Raw genomic sequence first — 9,353 nt, 5'->3', positions numbered from 1 at the left:
GTTATCCCCCTCTGATGGTGTCAACCGATGCGAGCCGCACCCCCTTGTGACGCCACTGGGTACATCATATTAAAGTGTATTTCTAGCCAAAAACTTTTTTAGGTTCAGGATATAGTAGATAATGGTTTTCTCTCTGTGTCACATTAGGTGGGCTTCACTTCACTTCCTGTCCTGTAGACACAACAGGAAGGGAGAGCGGAAATCTCCCGAAATCGGGCCAATTCTCCTTTTAGGTCGTTGTCACCCAGCCAGGTGTCCCTATTAGCAGTTGGAGATTTTCAAGGAAATCTGACAAATTAATTTTCAGTCCAGGAGCGGAGCCGGTACAACTGTACAAGACTGAAGGGACAGCCGGAGGTCTGGCAGTTACCTAGAAGAGCTCCTCATACACAGTCAGGTCTCTGATCAGCTTTCATCTGCCCGGCGGCTGCTCTGCGCGCTGTCTCACCGCCACGTTTTTTCCTCCCCGTAGCACATGCAGCTGTCATTTTTGACGTGTGCGATCCCAGACAAGTCACAGAGATCCTTGCGCTGAGTACTTTTGTAGCTCCCGGGCAATCTGTCACTTGTTTGTTGGAGCTTCCGGCCAAACAAAACATTTGTTTTATGGCTTCTAATGGCGGAGAACCTAAGCTGACCCCCCTTCAATCGTGCACAGCTGCAGCGGCTCCTCGCCTGGACTGAAATGGCTTTCCATCCTTTTAAAACCACAGAATCCACCCTCACCATTGACTCCAATGCATACCAAAATGGCCAAATTTTACCAAAATTTTGTGAAAAGGAAAAAACCGCTCAATTTCGCTCACAGCTACCGATAGACATGCACCAGATAGGAATTCACCAGAAGCTTCAACATATACAGGTGAAACTCGAATAATTAGAATATCGTGCAAAAGTAATTGCAGTAAGTGCTTCAAAAGGGGCCCAAACCAAGTACTGAGTACATATGCATGCTTGTACTTTTCAGAGGTCTGATATTGTTCTATGTACAATCCTTGTTTTATTGATTGCATGTAATATTCTACTTTTTTGAGGTTGTGGATTTGGGGTTCTTGGGGTTTTCATGAGCTGTAAGCCATAATCATCACAATTATGACAAATCACGGCTTGAACTATCTTGCTTTGCATGTAATGAGTCTATCTCATATATTAGTTTCACCTTTTAAGTTGCATTCGTGAAATAAATGAACTTTGCACGATATTCTAATTATTCGAGTTTCACCTGTATACAGTACATGCCATTTACTACATACGGTACATCATACGAGTTCAATACAACTTACCTTCTTATGGCACCAAAAGTTACCTCTAGTATCTGCTGTCCAAGCAGATCATCAATGTAACAGTCTGTTGCCTAAAAAAAAAGAAAAAGACAAAATGTAATCACAGCCTTTATGAACTGACACTGTATATCACATGACTCTATGTGCGGTGCAGTCCATTGCGAATGAAACCCCAACCCACTGTACAGTAGAGGGCAACGCCCAGCAGCGCCCCGCAATGCACATACCGTTTCTATTTTTATTTAGCTGGAAAAGGTACTATTTTTTTGTCCGTTGCCTTTTGCAGCCCATTCATAATAAATGTGCCACCAGGGAACCGCCCATTTAGCCCATTCATAAAATGTGGGCTGCCTAAACTCAACACATGTTAACATACAAGTTAATGCATGTGCATTAATGTAAGGGATGCTAAACTGTGATTAGGACCCAATGCGCACAGCAAGGAAAACCCACTTCGGGTGTCATATTCCTTGTAAAGGGTTACAAAATTAAAGTATATGTAAGCCTTAGATGGTGCCGACGAGTATAGGAAATTCCTAATGTCAACAATAAGGGTCTATATGTATAAAGATTCAGCCCAGATTATATTATTCACACGGCACTAGCTCCCCTAGATGGTGCTGATGGGTATAACAAATTCCATATGTCAGCAATAGGGCCTATATGTGTAAAGCTTCCGCCAGCTTATAGCTAGGTGGATGCCATCCACATGGCACCTGAAATTCCTCAAGTCAACATGAAGGGTTGTATAAAAGTTTTTCCCAATGGATAGTTGGGTGGATGCCATTCACATGGCACTTGTGCCCCTAGATGGCACTGACAAATTTAAGGACTTCCTATACTCGTAAGAGTGATCTCCAGAGACCAATGGGCCCAGATGGCTCCTAGGAATGTCAACGATAAGGGCTTCATGTACAAAAGTTCTGCCAACCTACTAGCCTGGTGGATGCCATTCACATGGCGATGACGAGTATACAAATTTAATAAATTCGTCATCGCCATCTAGGGGAGCTAGTGCCTTGTGAACGGCATCCACCAGGCTAGAAGCTTGGCAGAACATTTGTCCATGAAGTCCTTATTGTTGACATTCCTAGGAGGTATCTCAGCCCATTGGTCTCTGGAGATGACTCTAATGGGTATAGAAAGTCCCTATACTTATCATCGCCATCTAGTCACACTAGTGCCACGTGAACGGCATCCACCAGGCTAGAAGCTTGGCAGAACTTTTGTACATGAGGCCCTTATCGTTGCCATTCCTAGGAGCTACCTGGGCCCATTGGTCTCTGGAGATTACTCTAATGGGTATAGGAAGTCCCTAAACTTGTCAGTGCCACCTAGGGACACAAGTGCCATGCGAATGGCATCCACCACCTATATGCTGGGCAGAACTTTTATACATGAAGCCCTTGTTGTTGACATTAGGAATTTCCTATATTTGTCATCGCCATCTAGTCACACTAGTGCCACGTGAACGGCATCCACCAGGCTAGAAGCTTGGCAGAACTTTTGTACATGAAGCCCTTATCGTTGCCACTGCTAGGAGCTACCTGCGCCCATTGGTCTCTGCAGATGACTCTAACGAGTATAGGATATCCCTAAATTTGTCAGTGTCATCTAGGGGCGCTAGTGCCATGCGAATGGCATCCACCTGGCTAAACATTGGGCAGAACTTATATACATGAAACTCTGAAAGTATTTAATACAATCATACGTGTAATGAAAAGGTAGCCAACCCGTTTTAAGGGCTTTCCTGATCTCCCCCTCATGAGGACTTATGGAGGTAAGAAGAGGCAGAACACTGGCCCAAGAGTAGGTTATCTTAAAGTGGATTTCATACACATGGGTAAGGTGTTGTTCAGGTCGCCGGTCTAACAGAGATCCAACAGAAACAACTGAACAGACAAAATTTTATAGGATCACGAGAGCACAGAAGTAATCAACAGGAAGCCAACCCGTTTTGGGGGCTTTAAAGATCTCCTCTTCACCAGGGCTTATGGAAGTAAAAAGAGGCAGTGCACTGGACCAAGAGTAGCTTATCTTGGAGTGGATTTCATATGCATGGGTAAAGTGTTTTTCAGGTCACCAGACTAACAGGGATCCAACAGAAACAACTGAACTGCCCAATTGTGCAGGAACAGTTGAGTGGAAATCATCCACATTTCTGGTGTCCATCAAATTGCCATCACTTTCAAGATGTCCTCCTGTTGTGTCTACAAAACAGAGTTCAAAGAAAACTCCCCAACTAAACACAACCAGAAGGAGTAATCAACAGGTAGCTTTAAAGGTCTACTCTTCATCAGGGCTTATGGAGGTAAGAAGGTCTCCTCTTCATCAGAGCTTATGGAGGTAAGAAGGTCTCCTCTTCATCAGGGCGTATGGAGGAAGGAAGGTCTCGTCTTCCTCAGAGCTTATGGAGGTAAGAAGGTCTCCTCTTCATCAGGGCTTATGAAGATAAGAAGGTCTCCTCTTCATCAGGGCTTATGGAGGTAGGAAGGTCTCCTCTTCATCAAGGCCTATGGAGGTAAGAAGGTCTTCTCTTCATCAGTGCTTATGAAGGTAAGAAGGTCTTCGCTTCATCAGGGCTTATGGAGGTAAGAAGGTCTCCTCTTGTTAAGGGCTTACGGATGTAAGAAGGTCTCCTCCTCATCAGGGCTTACGGAGGTAAGAAGGTCATCTCATCAGGGCTTGTGGAGGTAAGAAGGTCTCCTCTTCTTCAGGGCTTACGGAGGTAAGAAGGTCTCCTCTTCATCAGTGCTTATGGAGGTAAGAAGGTCTTCGCTTCATCAGGGCTTACGGAGGTAAGAAGGTCTCCTCTTCATCAGGGCTTATGGAGGTAAGAAGGTCTCCTCTTGTTAAGGGCTTACGGAGGTAAGAAGGTCTTCTCTTCATCAGGGCTTACGGAGGTAAGAAGGTCATCTCATCAGGGCTTACGGAGGTAAGAAGGTCTCCTCTTCATCAGGGCTTACGGAGGTAAGAAGGTCTCCTCTTCATCAAGGCTTATGGTGGTAAGAAGGTCTCCTCTTCATCAGGGCTTATGGAGGTAAGAAGAGGCAGAAAGCTGGACCAAGAGTAGTTTAGGAATTTGTATGCATGGTTAAAGTTTTGTTCCGGTCACCGGACTAACAGGTATCCAACAGAACCAACTGAACTGCCCAAATTGTGCAGGAACAGTTGAGTGGAAACTATCCACATTTCTGGTTCCATCAAATTTCCATCACTTTCAAGATGTCCTCCTGTTGTGTCTACAAAACAGAAAGTCCAAAGAAAACCCAACTAGACACAATCATGAGATTAAATTGAGGTTCTAACCCTTTAAAACAAATCGTCTATAGATACACTTCGAAGTATCAGATGTTGGACTTTCAGAAGTTGGGACGTACGAGTCTCGTAGAGCGGCAGAACTCCTAACTAATGCTGTTTAATATTTGAGGTAATTTAAGGTGAGCCTTTGACCTCCTAACATCCATCAGGACACACTTCCGGGCCCTCAGACCGCAGAGGAATTAATGTTAAATCCATTAAGAGATACGACGAATGCACTTTACTTATCCGAGCTAAATCATCTTTCTAATAACTCGGAGCCTTATGAATCAAAGATGAAGCTCGGGTCTACAGAACCCCGGCTCAGAGGACTTACAGTAAGTACGGTAGCTGTGGGTAAGGCTAACGAGGAATTCTCAATAAGATGACTTCAGCATGCTCATATCCTAGCTCCTGTCCCGGCGGCGCGCTGGTATAAATATAATTAATTCATAAAACCCAACTGAACTTTTAGTTTAAATCAGCTAAATACATTCCGGGGGCATTAAAACACAAAGGTGTAGCCAGGCTCGGGTGGAAATGCATAGAGAAGGTGTAGAGAAGGACCCTTGCTCTCTGTGGGGGAGCAGTGGTCTCTCTGCATAGGGTCCTACATGCCTCCTGCTGGGTCTGAACTATACTCAGCAATCAGTAAGTCTCATGGATTGGAGAGCTCGAGCTTTGCCTCAGCATGGGGTGCGCCGGACTTCTGCAGAGAGACCACTGCTTTCACATCTTGGTTTGCCAAAATTTCATCAAAATCTGAACCATTTCCCTTTAAGGGCTCGTTCACACGGGAATCGGCCGGCACGTACAGCTGCGTGCACGGCCATATCGGACAGCTCCCGGGAAGGACAGGGGCTGTGATTAGTACGCAGCCCCCGTCCTTCTCTATGGGACTACACGAACATACGCCGCCATACGCTCACCTCAAGTGCAGGTCCGTACGGGTGCGGGTGTCCTGGCTCGGATGCAGACAGGATCCATCCTGTCAGCGTACGATTACGCTCACCCGCACCCGTACGGACGTGCAGGACAGGTGAGCATAGGGCGGCGTACGGCCGCGTAGTCCCATAGAGAAGGACGGGGGCTGCGTACTAATCACACGCAGCACCTGTCCTTCCTGGGAGCTGCCCGATACGGCCGTGCACGCAGCACGGAGCTGTACGTGCCGGCCGATTCCCGTGTGAATGAGTCCAAAATGTATGCTGTTGACAAAATGCATCGGGGTCAGCGAGGAAGATAAAATTAGGGTGGTGGTTTCTATTGGCTTTAAAGCAGAACTCCAGGCAAAAGCGGTTATAACCCTTGCAGTGGGGGGCCACCCTGGGCTGCAAGGGTTAAGTGCTCATTTTTGTCAAGGTGCTAAAAAAGTTATACTCTCTTGTACTTATCTCATCCTTGGAGACAGGTCTCTGGAGCCTCTTTCCCCCTCTGCTGCAGTGATCTAAGGTCCCTGAGTCATCACAAACTATACCTGGTGTATAGGATGTGGGAATTCCAGGGGGGGGGGGCAAAAAGGAGCACTTAACCCTTTCAGTGCAGGGTGGGGTTGCCCCACTGGAAGGGTTAAGAACTTTTTTGCCTGGAGATAGTGCCTGGGGTTTAGGAAAACTCCTGTTGACTGTCCAGGGCCTGTCCTGATTTCTTTTCTCGCAGCTTATCCATCACGCCTAGACACAAAAAAATGTCAGCTGTCACCAAAGCCATTGATCACCCTAGAAGCAGTGACACGCTGATCACATGACCTTGTTGATCAACAAAACCACGGCATTGATTTCACAGCAAAATTAATGATTTCACCGTCAGCAAAACGTAGCTGGAAGCGGAAGCTCTCGATTTCGCTCATAGTGGACATAGTAGGCTATAGTGAACCGAAGCCGTAACCGAAGGATCAGCCGAAGCTACGGCTAGATCCTTCGGCAGCTTTGTGAATAACCCCCTTAGTGTTTTTTATTGTCATTTAATTGTTTATCTTTTAGTTCAAAGACAGACTTTTATTAGGTTTTCAATAATTGTTTATTTTACTTTTTTTTATTTTAATTTAGTGTTTTACTTGTTTTAATTTTTTTGCTTGTTTTATAGTTTTTTAATTTTGTGAAAAAATTAAAAAATAATGGGGCTAGAGAGATAATGCGGCTATTTTGGCCTAAATTGTTCACCCTCCTAGAGAGGGTTTTTTTTTTATTTTTTGTGGCTCAAAAACAGGTCCAAGATAGTTGAAAGACTCTTCTGTAACCCTCGAGGGCCAGTTAAAGCCCATTGTACCCTTACAATCCACGAAAACCAACCTAATGTCATCTTCCCTATTGATTTTAATGCATTTTTAATATATTTACTGATTTTCACCGAACAGCTCATCCTTAGTTACTAGATTTTGACAATATTTTGATTTTTGACGAAGATGTGGGGAATTGAAAACCTAGTTTCGCCCATCCTTAGTACTGCATTTTATTGGATTTTGACAAATATTTCCTGATTTTTGCCAAAACTTTGGGGAAATGATAACTCGCTTTTGCTCATCCTTGGTTACTGTTTTTTGACAATATTTTGATTTTTAACGAAAATTTGGGGAATTGAAAACCTAGTTTCGCCCATTCTTAGTACTGCATTTTGACAAATATTTTCTGATTTTTGCTCAAAATTTAGGGAAATGACAACTTGCTCTGCTCATCCTTAGTACTGATCTTGTTCATCAGTTTGCCCAAATGTGATTCCGCTAGAGGAGATTCTTACTACCTACATCATTCAGAAGCAGCAAGGCCTGCCGAGAAAAGGAAAAACATTTTTTTAAATGTATCCCCATAGATGTTTTCGTAAAATGTTAGAGCTGCTGCATTGAATCATGGGACCCAAACTCAGAGAAGGTTAATGAGCTGCTAAATTACACATTCATTAAAAAAATACATTTCTAAACTACTACAATACACATTAAATAAATTACATTTGTTTACACATTTTGCTGTTATTTAAAAAAAGCAAAGAAGAGTAACAGACGGCAGAAACAGACCAAGTGGTCCATGAAGTCTTTTTTTTTTATTTTACACGGCTACATTACATATTAATTAAATAAATGTATTTTTTTAAACTACTACAATATACATTAATTACATCTGTTCACACATTTCGCTGTTATTTTATAGAGACATAGAAGAGTAACAGCAGAAACAGACCAAGAGGTCCATCGAGTCTGCTGCTTTTTTTTATTTTTTTCTACACGACTACATTACACATTCATTAAATAAATTAATGAATTTAACAATACACATTGAATTAAAACGGTTTTCATCACACATTTACGAAATAAATTCATTTTTTAAAACTACTACAATACACATTAATTAAATTACATTTGTTTACACATTTTGCTGTTTTTTTTATAGAGACATAGAAGAGTGACAGTGGAAACAGACCCGGGTTATTCCCACAAGTGTGAAGAGTTTGGAGGAGGCCGGAGAAGTGAACAATTTTGGATAAAATAGCTGATTAGGAAAACATTTCTCTAATTCAGCTCACTTTCCAGTTCAGCTCTGATGTCCTAGATCAGGGGGTTCTCGTCGGGTTTGCCGCCTGCTGAATATTGTTACAATGCAGCTGTACAGAAGCTCCGTCAGTCTTTGTGTTTTGTAGTCTAACGCCGTCCGGTCGAAATCTCCAACTTGCAAGTACCCGGCAGTGAGGTAGTTGGAGGTTTCGACAAGTTGGAGCTTTCGATAGAACACAGGGACCATCATGGGTGTCAGCGAGTAGGAGGGAGAGAGACCAGCGAACATCCATTCACTGATCTCTTCCCCGCTGAATGAAGCTGGAAGCGATGCTGCATGCGTCACTTCCAGCTTCTCAGGCTGTCATTCCCTGGATAGAGAAGTCAGGGAAGAAGCCGTTCAAGTGTTATCTGCACTTGATCAGCTTCATTGATATGGAAAGGTGACACTAGGGGTCTAATAGACGCCTAATGTCACCTTAAAGAGAACCTGCCACCTCCTAATATACTATCACATAGGGGGCTTGTGACCCCCCATGTGATAGCAATGAAGTAAAAAAAAAGTTAAATAAAATACATTTTACAAATACCCTCCCAACAGTTTTCATTTTTTCAAGTCCCGGTCCCCATGAACACACGCATACAAACACAAACACGCATCGGGTGCGCCTACGTATCAAAACGATTGTGCCACACATGTTAGGTATTGCCGCATGTGTCAGATCACCATTAGGTCTGTAGACGAGCGCCAACCGTGGAAAAGGAGGACATGTCGCAAACTTGGCAACATGCGTTATGCTTTTTTCCCCACGTGTTCTCATTTGCTCAGCTGTGGTTGGGGTGCCATACCTAGTAATGGCAACGCAAATGCGTTCAGTGTTTGTGCTGTGGATTGTGAACACGCATCGAAACGTACACGTTTGTGCAAATTTGACGCGCAATCACGATACGCCCCAGTGTGGGTGGAGCCTAACTGTCAGTCTTGCAAACCTTCATAGGACTTGTAGCAGCTGGAGGGCGGGAATTTCCCGACCCCTGCCCTAGGGGAAGCACAGTTTGCATTAAAAAACTTGACATGGATTCTGACCCTTACCTACTGCATCCAAACCTAGAAATAAAAAGATCAATACAACTTTTTGTTTTTTTCTTATTTCTTCTTGATTTATTATTAATTTTATTATTATTACTAAGATTATTATTATTATTTATAATATTATTATTACTACTATTATTATTGTTTTTATTATTATTACTATTATTATTATTATTATTTTTATTATTATTGT

Source organism: Nanorana parkeri, unplaced genomic scaffold (genome assembly GCF_000935625.1).
Source record: "Nanorana parkeri isolate BGI_ZX_2015 unplaced genomic scaffold, ASM93562v1 scaffold2336, whole genome shotgun sequence".
Taxonomy (NCBI): Eukaryota; Metazoa; Chordata; class Amphibia; order Anura; family Dicroglossidae; genus Nanorana; species Nanorana parkeri.
The sequence above is the reverse complement of the archived record's forward strand: the minus strand, read 5'-3'. Positions refer to the sequence as shown.